The sequence below is a fragment of the Zalophus californianus genome, chromosome 1, assembly GCF_009762305.2.
Source record: "Zalophus californianus isolate mZalCal1 chromosome 1, mZalCal1.pri.v2, whole genome shotgun sequence".
In the NCBI taxonomy this organism is placed as follows: domain Eukaryota; kingdom Metazoa; phylum Chordata; class Mammalia; order Carnivora; family Otariidae; genus Zalophus; species Zalophus californianus.
Window position 1 is genome coordinate 199,298,381 of NC_045595.1, and position 15,102 is coordinate 199,313,482.

A 15,102-nucleotide genomic window follows, 5' to 3' on the forward strand; every position below is an offset into this window, starting at 1 on the left:
AATAGGAAAAGGATCTGGGGTGCCTGGGTGGCTCAGTGGCTTGAAAATCCAACTTTTGATTTTGGCTCAGGTCATGATCTCAGGGTCATGAGATTGAGCCCTGCAGTGTGCAGCCTGCTTGAGAGTCTTGGGATTCTCTCTCAACCTCTTCCTCTCTCCCGGTTTGCACACGTACTCTCTCTCTCTCTCTCTAAAAAAAAAAAAAAAAAAAAAGGAAAGAAAAGGATCTAAATAGATATTTTTCCAAAGAAGATAGTCACAATCCAAATGAAAAAGTAGTCAAAATCTTTAGCCATCAAAAAAATGCCCATCAAAACTTTAATGAGATACCATTTTGTACTCATTAGCATGGTTATAACTTTAAAAGTCTCCATTAAGTGCTGCAAAGACAAATTTTATACTTCTGGTGAGAATGTAAACTAGAGCAGCTACTTTGGAAAACAGTCTACAGCCCCATAAAGGTTTAAACATACAATGATTCCACACTCAGGTATATACTCAAGGAAATGAAAATAGATGCCCACGAAAATATTTGTGTATGAATATTCATGATAGCATTATTCATAGGAGCCAAATTGGCATAGATAAGATCTTTAAAGAAATCTGTTCATGAGACTTGTGAACACAAGATCAGAAAAGTGGGAATCTGGGGCCTGTGTGGCTCAGTCCTTAAGTATCTGCCTTTGGCTCAGGTGGATGGAGCCCCGCCTCGGGTTCCCTGCTCCGCAGGAAGCCTGCTTCTCCCTCTCCCACTCCCCCTGCTTGTGTTCCCTCTCTAGCTATCTCTCTCTCTGTCAAATAAAGAAATAAAATATTTTAAAAAAGAAAAAAAAGGTGGGAACTTTATTAAAATGGTCCAGTCATCTGCCTAAATGGGACGACATCTTTTCATCATGAAATGTTGTTCCTGACTGGTATCATTTCAAATCCATTCATATTTGTTCTTCCTTCTTTTCAGAGACTTTAAATCAGCTCTCCACTTTTTCTACATTTGCTGCAAAATGGGGATATCCCATCTCAGGCTGTGACTTGCTGAGATCCGAGTATGTCTACCTGGTGACTCTGAATCCATTAGAAGAAATTCCCACTGTTCTGTTATCAGAAAACACACTGGATTCATGTACCTCAACCCATGGGGCAGGTGCCCTCTCCCAGAACAAAAGCCCATGGACTTGAAAGTGATCACTGACATTGGGAACAGAAACATGCTCTTCCTCAAGTTGGTTACGCTATTTCTTCTTCTCCCTTCTACCAATAAAACTTCCTTTATCAGAGGTCATTTCTTCTTGTCCTTTTCTATTCATTTGCATACACACATGCACACAAATTTATTGCATTATTTCCCTTTTAAAAGTTACTTAGGTTATTGCTAAATTTTACTATCAGTGAATAATTACTTGATGAATACACAAGTAATTTTATTTTTCTGTATGTGTGTAAGAACCCTTATAGACTAGAATCCTACAGTATAAATGCTGGGCCGAAGAAAAATGTAACTATAATTTTAATGGGTAATGCCAAATTTTCTCTTTTCCTACCAAAGCCCTTAGCAATCTACAGGCCCACAATATTTAAGGAGTGTGTATTTTTCGATATCCTGGATAATATTGGATTTTAGATCTTTCGGTGCTGTCAATGTAATGGATAAAAATACTTTATTCTTGCACTAAATTTTATGATTATGTTTGAGGTTGGACAGGTTTATATATTTATTAGTCATTTATATCAATTTTGTTCATATATTTTATCCATTTGTTTTATTTGTGTGAAATATATTTTATGCATTACTTATATTGATATTTTATCTCACACATTTTGCAAACATTTCTCCCCACATAACTTTCTGATGATCAGTCAGACTTCAATACTTTTTTTTAAGATTTTATTTACTTATTTGACAGAGAGAGCAAGAGAGCACAAGCAGGGGGAACAGCAGAGGGAGAGGGAGAAGCAGACTCCCCGCTGAGCAGGGAGCCCGATGCGGGGCTCGATCCCAGGACCCTGGGATCATGACCTGAGCTGAAGGCACACGCTTAACCATCTGAGCCACCCAGGTGCCCCAGACTTCAATACTTTTATTCATAAAAGCCATTTTTCAGGTTTGTATTATGGGTTTTTATTATTAAATCATTAATATATTTCTATATTTTATTTCTTAATAAATTATTACTATAAAAGAAAGTTTCATAAAATTTTAATTATATGCTCAATCAACTTTGCTGATTTCTTACTTTTCTTTTTCTTTTTTTTAACATTTATTTTATTTATTTTAGAGAGTGGGGGAGACATGGAGGGAGAGGGAGAGAGAGAGAGAATCCCAAACAGACTCCCTGCTGAGCACAGAGCCCAATGTAGGGTTCCATCTCACAACCCATGGATCATGACCTGAGCCAAAACCAAGAGCTGGACGCTCAACTGACTGAGCCACTCAGGCTCCCCAGATTTCTTTTACTTTTCTAATAGATTTTCAGTTTATTTTCTTTAATTTTTTGGAACTAATTAAATTTATTAAAACTTATTAAGACTTCTGTATCAGTAGTTGTTTAAACTTTAGGACACATTAGAATCACCCAGAGGTCTTGTTAAATTATAGATTGCTGGACTGAGACAGTAGGTCCCTGACAGAGCCCCAGAAATTGCATTTCTAATAAGTTGCCTGAACAGGCTAGTGCTTCTGGTCTGGGGATGATGGTTTAAAAACCACTGTTTTATACAATAATTACTTAACCTGCAAATAATGAGTGTTTTATCATGAGAATTACCTAGACCACAATATATTATTGCAAAGTAAATTTCTCAGTACACTAAGAATAGAACTTCCTCAACTTGATGAAGAATATCTACAAGAAACTGAACAGCTAAGATCATACTTAATTTTGAGAAACTAGAAGTTTCCTAAGATCAGGAACAAGACAAAGATGTCACTTTCATCACTCTTTTTCAAGATTGTGTTGAAAGTACCAGCTGACACAGTGACACAAGAAGGGGAACTAAAATGTATACTGATTGGGAAGAAGATATAAAACTGTTTGGGGTTTTTTTTGTTTTTTATTTTATAAAAATGGTTTTTGTTCACAGATGACATGACTGTCTATGTAGTGTATCTGAAAGAACCAAGAAAAAAACTCATGGAACTTATAAGTAATTATAGCAAGGTGTCAGGATACAAAGTTATATATCCAACTCAATTGTTTTATTAACATCAGCAATGAACAAATGGAACTTGAAATTAAAAACACAATAGAATTTACATTACCATTACCCAAAAATGAAATGCTTAGGTATGAATTTAAAAATTATGTACAAGATCTATATGAAGAAAACTATAAAATTATTTTTAATCTAAAAAAATCAAGGATATTTTAAATACTATTAGTTTAATTTATCACATTAACAGTTTAAAGTGTGAAAATCGCACAAAATTGTGATGAATAAAATCAAAGAATTAAGTAAATGGAGAGATATTCCATGGTCATGAATAGATAGATGCAACATTGTCAAGATGTCAGTTCCTCCCAACTTGACTTATAGATTTAATGCCATCCCAATTAAAATCCCAAAATTAATCTTGGAGATACTAACAAACTGATTATGAGAGGCAAAAGGCCCAGAATAGCAAACACTGAAGGAGAAGAATAAATTCTTTTTGAAGGCTGATACTATCTGATATCAGATAGTTTTTTGTTTTGTTTTGTTTTGTTTTGTTTTGTTTTTGTTTTCCCCAGGATCATGGTGAGGCTGTTTCTGCCATAAACAAAAGAGGTTTCCCCCTTCCACAGGGCTTGGGAGAGCCACACGAGGGCATTGTCCTCCCCCGAAAGGAAGGGAAGGAAAGAAGAGGTACATGGGCCTGGTCTATGCATCTCAGGACAACTGTCTCCCCAGATGTCTGTTTCAGTCTAGGAGGTCTTAATTTCCAGGTCACCAGCTGGTGTGCAGGTCCGGTCAGGCTTTGGTGCTTTCTCTACACGTGTCCCATGGATCCAAGAGTCTCTTACCTGGAGTTGGCGGCACAAGGGCTCGTTAGCAGATCCTGAGAGGGGCCTTTCTGGCAAGGTTGAAGTCTTTCTGGAGGTGTCTTTTCCAATAAACGAACTGTCCAGGTTGCAAGGTGTGATGCTTAAGGCCATCCCTTCCATTTCCCAGGAGCTCACTGTGTAGAATGTTCTACTGAAGCGTGGCTACTTTATTTTTTTAAAGACTTATTTGTTCATTTACGAGAGAGAGTGGTGGGGGAGGTGCAGAGGGAGGTCCCAGAAATAGACCCACATAAATATAGTCAGGTGATTTTGACATAGGAGCACAGGCAATACAATGAAGCAAAGATAGTCTCTTCAACAAATGGTGCTGGAAGGACTAGACATCCACATGCAAAATATGAATCTACACACAGATCTTATTTATACCCTTCACAAAAATTAACTCAAGATGGATCACAGATGGATCACAGATCTAACTGTAAGATGCAAACAATAAAACTCACAGAAGATACCATAGAAAAAAATCTAAATGAGCTTGGGTTTGGCAATGACCTTTCAAATACAACACCAAAGGCACAATCCACAAAAGAGAGAATTGATTAGCTGAACTTCATTAAAATTAAACATTTCTGTTCTGCAAAAGACATCATCAAAAGAATGAAAAGATAAGCCACCACTTGGGAGAAACTACTTTCAAAAATATATCTGATAAAGGACTGTTATCCAAAATATGCAAAGAACACTTTAAACTCAACAGTAAGAAAACAAACAACTTGATTTAAAAATGGGCCAAAAACCTTAGCAGATACTTCACCAAGAAAGATGTGCACATGGAAAGTAAGCATGTGAAAAGATCCTCCATGTCATGTGTCATCAGGGAAATGCAAATTAAAACAACAATGAGATACTGCTACACACCTATTAGAATGGCCAAAATACAGAACACAGACAACACCAAATGCTGGTGAGAATGTGGAGCAACAGGAATTCTCACTCATTGCTGGTGGGAATGCAAACTAGTATAGCCACTTTGAAAGGCAGTTTAGCAGTTTCTTACTAAAGTAAATAAATATGCTCTTACTATATGATCCAGCAATAGTGCTCCTTGGAATTTACCTGAAGGAGTTGAAAATTTACATGCACACAAAAACTTGCCATGGATGTTTATAGCAGCTTTATTCATAATTGCCAAAACTTGGAAGCAACCAAGAGGCCACTCTGTAGGTGAATAGATACATATATTGTGGTAAATCCAAACAATAGGTTATTGTTCAGCAATAAAAAGGAATGAGCTATCAATATGGATGTCCACTTAATAAAGATCAAATAAAGAGATGAGTTTTGGGAAAGGGAAGAAAAAGTGAGAGAGCTTATAAAAAGATGAACTAATGTAGAGAACCAGGGAAAGCCTCTTTGAGGATGAATAGTGTCATAATAATTGCACTCTATTGACTTGGAAAAGAATAAAATATACAAAATGCTAATTACGAAAGTGGGAAATGTAATGCATTCATGTTAATCATATGCATCATGTACCATGCTAACTCACCCAGAAAAGTCTGAGAAAGACTTGAAGGATTTTTTGCAGCTTTTCTGAATCCATCCCTTTTGGCTATAGCTTTTGTAGATTCCTCCCATTCTGACTCCAGCCTTGGCCATGAGAGTTCCAGTAGGATGTTCATTAATATGATGCAAGCAGAGCCCTGAAAATACACTCTGGAAATTCTCTTCTCTTTCTTAGACTTCTACTATTGCTATGAGATCAAGCCAGGCTAGCCTGTTGGAGGCTGAGAGACCACAAAGAAGAGATCCCAATCATGTTAGAGAAGCCCTTCCAGACCAGCCAGCCCTCAGCCAAACTACCAGCTGATCTCAGAGTCATGAGCAAACCCAGCAGAGATTGGTCAAGGCTGGCCCAGATTAGCAGAACCATCAACCAACTTTGAATTTATAAAAAATAAGAAAAGGATATGGATTTAGCCACAAAGTGTTAAGAGTTATTTGTTATTTGTTACGCAACATTGTTCAATGAGGCAGTGTGTGTGTATACACACACACACAGACATATATACATATGTATTTAAAAAATACAACCATGTCTACATAAGCATCCATACTGAATGAGATCTGGTCATATTCTTTGACCCAGGTACTGTTTTCCACCTGCGATACTTTTAGATGTCAGTGTGGCTTAATGAATTCTACAAAGGGCACTTACTTTAGCTTTCTTTCTCAATGTGGAGCATGAGTTTGTCTTGCAATCCTTATGCTAAATATGGCGTTAGTGTTTTTTAATTGGATCTCAGAAATAGAGCCTTTTAATCAATTTTCTAAGTCTCTAATGAATAGTCAAGGATTAAGGTTATACTTTCTTTTTGTTTTTAAATGTTGTATGTACAACAAAATGCTAATGACAATTGACTAGTGTCTTTATTTTGTTATCATCTAATACCTGTTTTAGACTACTCAAAATTGAAACTGAACAAACTACCTGGAAAGTCATTTAGGAGATCCCATAAGCACTAGAATCCTTTAAGGATCCCACCTTACCTGGGATTGCATTGGGCCCTAAAACAACAGCCCATTTTCTTATGAGTGAGTTTTCTATGAATTTAGGGTTTTAATATTGATTTGGGCGGCAGAAGACCTGATCCAAACTAGTACTATGGATTATTCTCAGTCGTATTTGGATTCCTTTATGAGATTTGCCTTTACTGGGAACTAAATCAATCAGAACATTTGAGAGTGGTGGTAGTGCTGGATTTCACCCAGAGACTGCAAATCTGCCTTTAAACTGGAGTTCTAGAGAAGAGCCTTCAGTGCTGTGTTGGTAAAGAAAGCATATCCAAGGAAGTACAGCCGCATTATACAAGTATTCCAGCACTTTTTGTTACAAAGAAAATACTGCATACTTGCTATCTAAACATCTCTGTTAAAGATTTTCCTTCAATTTAGAAAGCTTGATTAAGAGATGCTTTTTATTGGAGAGTTTCTTACTGTCGGTGAATACACCCTTTCCTTTTGCTTGATCCATTACAGTCTCTCCTCTCTTGCTTACTTTTCATACAAAGTTCTTTTCTTGGGGTGAGATGAGGGAAAGGAAGAACTCTTGAATTTCAATAAAAAGACTCTAGTGGTATCCTGAGGCTATCACATGTTAGATGTCTCTTCTAAAACTCTTAACAGTCCTAATTAACAATTTTATATTCATGTGAATATTGAGCTACATGGATTCATTTTATGTGTCCCTTTGAAGATTGACTTTGGAAGTCTCCCTCTCTTGGGAGACTCTGGCTTTGGACTGGGGAGATTTGGGATTTCGTTTACAACACATAGTCTATGCAGATAACTATTTTAGGTGCTCTCCCATAGCAAAGATGTCCCAGGAGAGATACAATCATCTTGGCGTGTTTTATGTGATTCAGATGAAATTCAACACTTTTGGAGTTTGAGTTCTTAGCAAATACCACTTCCTGTTTTTGAGGAAAAAAATGGCATAAAAAGTCATACAAAGAGATTCATAAGGCCCTAGGACATCAAATAGCTCTTACAAAACAACATTTTAATGAATTAAGTGTAAATGAATCAGAAACATGTGGGTTGAATTTCCCTTAAAATACCCATGGGTTTAAAAATTAAAAAAAAAAAAAGAGAGAGAGAGAGAGAAAGAAAAAAAAAAGAATTGCTTGGCAGCGGATCATGTGCATTTTATTGAGTTCAAGCCTTTTGAAGAAAAAAAGAAAAGCAGCCTTGATTTGGTTGACTGAATAAAAAAACACCGCTGTAGCCTTTATTTTTTTTTTTAATTCTACAAAAGTCAGACTGAAAGTATAATTATGTTTCTTCTTGGGTGCCAGATTCACTTATGTGAGACCATTTTTCAAGTACAGTAACATTTTGATTAACTGGAACCCTCAAGTCATGGTTGTCTTTTTCCAAGGGCAGAAGTTGCAATCAAAGGAAGAACTTAAAACTGTAGTTCAAATATAGTTCATTAGAGCTGAAGTAAAGAAAACACAGTGATAATTCAGTTCACTAACCAAGAAGAGACTAAATCCAAATGGGTGGTGGGCCTGGTTAGCTAACCACTGAACAAAAGGCTAGAAAAACAGTCATTCAAGGGCCAGAGCTCCGAAGATAGGAAAAGCTGAAATCAGTGGAAAAATCTGTGCAGTGAGATGAAGAGCCGGGATACAAGGAAATGGCTGACAAAAGGAAAAATTTTAATTGAGAAGTCTAAAAAATCTTGAATGGCAGCTAGAAATGGCCAAAATGCAGCAGGGGCATAGGGATTGAAAAACTCTCAGAGAGAGGAAGATCAGGGCAAATAAGAGTGCTCAGGGCAGTACTATGAATACAAATTTCAAGTTGAGCATAAATGTGAGTGGTTGGCTTTACCAACTTCCCCATGGTGGAAACCATACTCCTCTATGGTATCTGAAAACTGCTGACATTGGCAGGTCTCAAAATTCACATAAATGTACTCAAGATTGTTTATTGCATGGTTTATATGCATAGATACATTTATATCTAGACATATATACTCAGGATCTTGGTGGAGTAAAGAGTCTGAATTCAGAGAGCCCAGGAAACATAGATTCCAAATAGATAAAAAGCTGTAACTTGAACACTAGAAGGTTTCGTCAAATGCCTAATTTGAAGAAAGAATGCCACAGAGTACATATAAGATAAAAGGAAATTCATCTTCTCTTGGTAGGTGTTTTAAGTCAACTGAGCTAAACAGTTAGTCTTTTTGGAAACATATTTTCCCCAAACTTGTATTAATAAGCCGCTTACCTTGGTGAAGCAGTTAGTCTGGTAAGCGTCTTTATAATAATTGTTTTTATTCCTGGGAAGTGCTACTAATTTATGATAAATTATGATAAATGTCACCCATAGATGGTATCTATACACCAAGACATTATTCAGGTTATATAGAAAAGGATATTTGAGAAAGTTATTATTTAACAGTATTTACATAAACATAGATTTTAGTGAAAATGTAAATGTGAAAATCTTAGCAGAAACTGTTCAGTAATATTGCAATAACCTTTCCTCTCAAAAATATTCTAAGGAGGAAAAATTGGTAAGATAATATTTACTACAATTTTGGAAATAATAAACCATATTTCATCTTTATGTCTTGTTAATTTTAAAATAACAGAGAAAGACAAAGCTTATACAGAAAGCAAATTCACAGGTAATATAAACTCATAGAAAACTCAAGTGTCTAAGACACAGTTGATGTTAAAAATGGCTTGACAAATGCAACTTGGATCTAATCAGAGTAGTAATTAATTATCTCAAATACTGACTGCATTTTGCCCAGAATAGAGGGTAGTTTCCTATTTATCCCCTCTTACATTTATTTTAAAGAGGTAAAACACAAGGTCATTTCAGGAATTTTTCAAGACTACTTCTACTCTAGGTTTCTTCAGTACAGAGCAGTTCAGTCCCATCTATCTGAGAATAGAGTGATACACGATATCAACTAAATTATTTGATGTGATTTTTCTTCAATTACTACCTTCACCTATGGTTCATCAATCATCCTTTCTCATCCTTTAATGAATTTGAGCAGATTCAGAAATATTTTGCCAAACTTTAGTTATTGAAATATGTACCTTTTAAAATTTAATTTCAAATCCAACGTAAAAGTCAACTTCTCCTAAACCAGCCTGGATTTGAGCTGAGACCCGGTGTTTGCCGGAAGCCAGGATTGGTCAAGGCAAGCTTTGCTCTGAGCTAGCTCCTTGTTCTCTTCAATGTGCTAGAATGGGGGGAAAATGTGAGCCAAAGAGATGCCTTTACTTAACTGTCTGCTCTTGTAATCCTCTCTCCTCTCATTGTCACTGCTTCTCTCTCTAATACTGATTGGCCTTGATACACTTTGGGTCCCTATAAGGTGACAGATTTTCACATGTTGGTGAAAGAACCCTGCTGGTGATTTGAAGCTTACAGGCTAATTCACTTACTTCCTAAAAGCTCTGGGAGAATGTATAGCTTGCCAAAACTTCAACATTGGCACCTTATGTAAGAAGGATAACCTCTTTGGGATCACGATTTTGCTATACATTTGGTTTCTGCTCATATCTGACTTTTTTTAAAGATTTTATTTGTCAGAAAGAGAGAGAGAATATAAGCAGGGGGAGTTGCAGAGGGAAAAGCAGGCTCCCCACTGAGCAGAGCATCCCCTGTGCGTATTTGTTTAAGAATAATTTCATGAGGCTGCCTGGGTGGCTCAGTTGGTTAAGTGTCTGCCTTCAGCTCAAGTCATGATCCCAGGGTCCTGGGATCGACTCCTACATTGGGCTCCTTGCTCAGCAGGGAGTCTGCTTCTCCCTCTCCTTCCCGCTCATGCTCTCTCTCACTATCTCTCTCTCTCTCTCTCAATTAAATAAAATCTTTAAAAAAAAGAATAATTTCATGAGGAAAAATTCAATAGTTTCTACCTCTCTTTGCTTAAATCTATCATGCTAACCTTTATACCAACTTTTATAAACTCAAGATAACTTTCTAAATAATTTAAGGAGTCTTGCAACTCAGGATCACCCCATGGAGCTATTTCATGATGTGTTCTCGTGCTCTTTTGAATTCTATTTAATTTTTTAACTTAAATCACAACTGAATTACCCTGTATGTCATCACAGCAGTTTAAACAAAGTTATCAGTATGTGTGCATGCAAGTGCACGTGTACACGCGTGCACGTGTGTATGCATATGTACTGGGAGTGGAGATGTTACAAGGAGAGGAAGAGTACCAAATCAAGCCACAGCGAAATCATTCTGTGTAGGCATTCCGTGTCTGCACACCTTTCATTCTTTTTACTCAGAATTGCCTTCTGAAAATTGTTAAATCAATTTAACATACTTGGAAGTAAACCAAATCTGCTATTGTATGCAAATTCCTGACGTTTTTCATCTATCATCAGAGACTATTCAGCTGCAAAATGCATCTCACTTGACTCCTTCACGTTGTTTAAGAACTTGATCCTTGGAAACACCTGTTATTAGCATGGCCTGAAGTTCTCTCTGCTGCTTCCCCCCCAATTTTGGATGCTGTTTTACCCACCTGCCAATAATTAGAAAAACAAAGCAAATCCCCCCCATGGATGCTGACCTCTGCAGAAAGCCAAGGGAACAGAAAGTCAAAGAACACCATAAGCTTTTTTGTTTTAAACCAGGAGGCACACTGCACTATATTCTCCTGGACGGCAAAACCACGGGAAAGGATTAATATCAGTAACCACAAGAGACATTCGTGTATGGGTGTAGTGGGCAGGGCATGAGAAGAATATTAATCTATGATGTATGACTTAATATTTTCTGAAAAAATTTAAAAAGCCACATGTATCTAAATCACTGCATTATAAATGTATCAGCTATGTAAGATGAATAATATGACCAGTACTGAGAGCTGAGCTCTTTTCCAAAAGTTGTTATTTTTAACTCAGTAGGTTCTTCACATATTATACAGAGAGGGATGTTCTATAAACAGAGCAGACCAAAAATAAGAATTCAAAAGTAAAGCAAGATTCTGGCATCATATAGGCTCTTTCAATTAATCATTAACTTATCTTTTAATATAGTACATGTATGTGTATAATATATTCAGCGAATACATAAGACATATATGATACTTATCAATGATAATTTAAAAATATTAAATTTTATATTATTGCTTAAATACTTAAAATTAAGTATAAAACAAAATAAAGACAACTCCTATATCCTAGATACATTTAAAAATATAAATCAATGTCCATTTTAGTAATTCAATATGTTTGAAATATTTCCTTTGTTTCCTGAAATAAGGATTTCTTGAAATTCTAAATTATGCCAAACATTTTGCAAGGTACTATGGATACTAAAGAAAAAACAAGACATGGGAAATAAATCATGTTCGCTAATATTACTCAGGGGTCTAGGATTTAAGATTTTACTCCCAGCTACCTTTCAGATTATATTATTCTTTACCTGTATAAACCTCTCTAACTGATACTGTTTCAAGTTACCAAAAAGAACCCTATATTTTCAAAGAAATGTATGCCCTTTATACATCACATCTTCTTTTATCTTTAACTGATCAGTCTTCAGATATGGTAACATCCATTGGGATATTATTGTAGTCAGCTGGGACAGTGCAATTAGAGTTTGATCTAGGGTAATGCAAACTGAGATACAAATAAAGGGAGAGATTGAATGGATGCTAGCATATTTTAAAACGTGGAGTGTGGAGATTGATAATTTGTGAGAAATGAGGGGAAATAAGGTATTTGGATGACTGAGATTTCAAATCTGGGTACCAGGGAGAATGATAATGCCATTAATATAAATAGAAACATGAAAAATAAGAGCTGATTTGTGGGACAAATGAGATCAGTTTGGTTATTTTACCTGTGAGATATCTATGAGACATCCTGGAAATACCATAAAAGTATGCCAAAAACTAGAATGAGAACTTTAAGCTAGCACTTTCAGGGGCATCTAATTCTGAAATGATGGTTGAAATTATCAGAAGCGGAGACCCACTAAAAGAAAACCAACCAAGGAGAGAACATTGCTAACCATTAGACAGGCTATGAAGTTACCTACCAACTGACACACACACAAAACAACATTCTCATATCGGATAGATGAGGGAAAGATTGTATCAAAAGCAGGAGAGATCAGTGATGTTAAATATCACCAATGCCCATAAATAAAATAAGACTAATGAAAGACTACTACTCAGTCGACACAGGTGAACCTTAGAAAGCAAGTTGGTAAAGGGCCGGGTGCCAAAGTAGTCATAGTGCTTGAATTGAGAGTAAAAGTAGTGAACAAGTGAGAAACAGCACTTATTTCCTTGGGAACTTGAAAGTGAAAGAGTCAACACAGAGTATGATAGTTAAGAGAGAATGAATGAGGTAGAAAATGTAATCCTTGCTATCTAGAATCCCTTCCTAAAATTATGTTGGGTAGTGAAAGTTCAGAGAGCGAAAACTTATAGTCCATTCTTTTTTTAGGAAAAATAACCACAACTCATTTCTAGCCCACACAAGAATGCTAAGCTATGTCTCCCAATATGACAAAGACTTACTTAAATGACAAAATAAGAAGATGGCAAAAACACATACATAATATTAAATAATTAAGGGCCAATCAATAAATAATTTAACATGTAATGAATTGGTAGGTATGTTTGAGTGTGGTATGGGAAAATGCAGTACCTTCTTGGATACTGATTATATCGTATTTCTATACTGTGAAAACATGTATTATGATGTGAATGAAACAAATACGTTAAAAATATATCTGGGTTGGACCCTATTCAAAGTACATGTCATCCATCATTTTTCCAGAGAGATCTATTATTATTCATCCTGCTAAAGAGAATGAATAACTCAGTTAAAGATGTTAAAAAGATAACAATAGCTAATAATTATTGATTGCTTATTTTTTATCAGGCATTGTCTTATCTTACATTTACTTCTTATACTTACATCATGGAGGAAGGTATAATTAGCCCTATCTTAAAGATGAGGAAACTAGAGCCCAGGGCATCTGAGTAGTGAAATTGCCCACATCACAAAGTTAATACACAGTAAAACCTGGATTTGATCTCTGATATGAAGTCCCCTTTATTTAACCTTTCAGAATTCCTAACTAGTGGAGGAGGAGAGTCTGCTTCTATTTGAGTAGGCCTGTCTTTTTAAGGCAGGAGTAAACATAATAACACAAACCCGGCTCTACCTAGTTAGAAGACCAACCTCTGAAATAGGAGCGTCAGCCTCTAAAAGACAGATTTTGTTGGTGGGTGAGTGGAAGATGGTATTATTCCCTGAGGAGACTTCCTATCTGTAAGCAGGCAAACTTGGGGCCTCAAAGGGGACTATTTGTAGTGTTCTGCTCAAGATGGGAGTTTCAGTAGAATATACTTTTTAAATGTTTTTAAAGCATTTATTTAAATACTGATTATAGGGAATAGGGGGAAAGAGCTAGAAGGCAGGGTATTCTGGAACATTCCTAAGGCAATGAAGGTTACGAAGGGAACTCAGATCTTATTTTGAGTCCATGCAGGCAGAGAAGACCTTATAATCCGACCTGTTGTCTAATTTGGATGTGCCAACTCCCCACAGATGGCAGGGAGTGTGTTTGGATCCTGATAAGTCAGTTGCTGCTGTCTGTAGTGTGGACTACCCAAGTCAAAATCAAATCTCATCCATTTCTAAAGCAAATTTTGGAGCAAGATGAAAGGCCTTATACACCTATGAAGATCCAGGACATGACTGTGTGACCCTAGAATCAGAGATATCATAAAAGAGGCCTTATACAGTAGGAATAATATAAATAAGAGATGATGTGTTTACAATAGTTCTTTGAGGGACAGAAATGATCCTCCTGTTGGCAGTACATGAAACTGATTTTAATCACTGTAATAGGGAACATAGATAGATGCTTTGTGAAAGGAAAATTCTATACTAGAACATTTAGGAGGAAAATTATTATTTTTTTTGGTGTGACAAGAAAGTCTCCTAAAAAGAAAAAAATCAAGTAATATGGTGTGTGGACTGTGAGTAATTGCTGTTTAATGAAAGAGGTGATGGGGGTGGTGAAGGAGACATTCTGAGCAAGAACTGTACAATCCAACCAGTTTAATTTGCTGCAAAATTGTTTCCCATTATAAAGTACCAAATTCAAAGAGGATACAGTTTGGTCTAGGGAAATCACACAAAATAAATATCTAAAATAGTTGAAAATTGCATTAGCCCTACACCACAATGAAAGCAAAACATTGAGTCAGTGTGAAAATAAATCTATTTCTTATATTATTACTTTTCTTCTTGAAATTTGGCAAAATATAATGACAGCATGTTATTACCTCAAAGTATTCTGTGGGTTTAAAATGATTTTTTTTTTAAGAAATTAAACTTACACTGTGTCAAATGAGTGTTATATAATAAGTAGGAAGAGATATAGCTATAAGAATAATTCAAACTTCAGGGGCGCCTGGGTGGCTCAGTAGGTTAAGCATCTGCCTTGGGTTCAGGTCATGATCCCGGGGTCCTGGGATCGAGCCCCGAGTCGGGGTCTCTGCTCGGTGGGGAGCCTGCTTCTCCTTCTCCCCTGCCTGTCTCTC